Source organism: Chanodichthys erythropterus, chromosome 16 (assembly GCF_024489055.1).
Source record: "Chanodichthys erythropterus isolate Z2021 chromosome 16, ASM2448905v1, whole genome shotgun sequence".
In the NCBI taxonomy this organism is placed as follows: Eukaryota; Metazoa; Chordata; class Actinopteri; order Cypriniformes; family Xenocyprididae; genus Chanodichthys; species Chanodichthys erythropterus.
The window spans coordinates 5,445,421-5,445,979 of record NC_090236.1 but is presented as its reverse complement, the minus strand read 5'-3'; positions in this window follow the sequence as shown (position 1 = coordinate 5,445,979).

Here is a 559-nt window from a genome sequence, read left to right as displayed (position 1 = left end):
AAACCCACATAAAGACTGTAACACATTAAGAATCTTTCACTGATTTCTGGGCTGTCTTTTTTTTTTTTTTGTAAATTTGGTTTAGAGATAAATGGGGACAATAAGGCAAATTGGTTTCAATAAAAAATGACATTCTTAAAATTTGCTTTCATATTATATGGCTGATTCTCATCTTACAAATATTTATGATTAAAAAACATCTCACGTTCTTGAAATTACCAATAAAACGGCAATAATGATACAGGGTTCCTATACCTTATGACCAAAGAACTTCCATGACTCTGACAAGTCGCTTATTAAAGACAAAATCATATTATAGAAATTGCTCTATAAACAGCCATTCAGAGCAAATGAAAAGTGCTGAGATTGACTATTTACAACAGTCATTTCCATGATTATATTTCATAATTTATTTTATTTATAGAAATTGCATTGGTAAAATGCAATTTAGAGCCAATGAAATATTTAAAAGTCCTGAGAATAAATATTCACAAGAGACATTTTTATGCCTATTAAGTAGACTTAAACCATCTATAAAACAGCACAAAACATCTTTTCA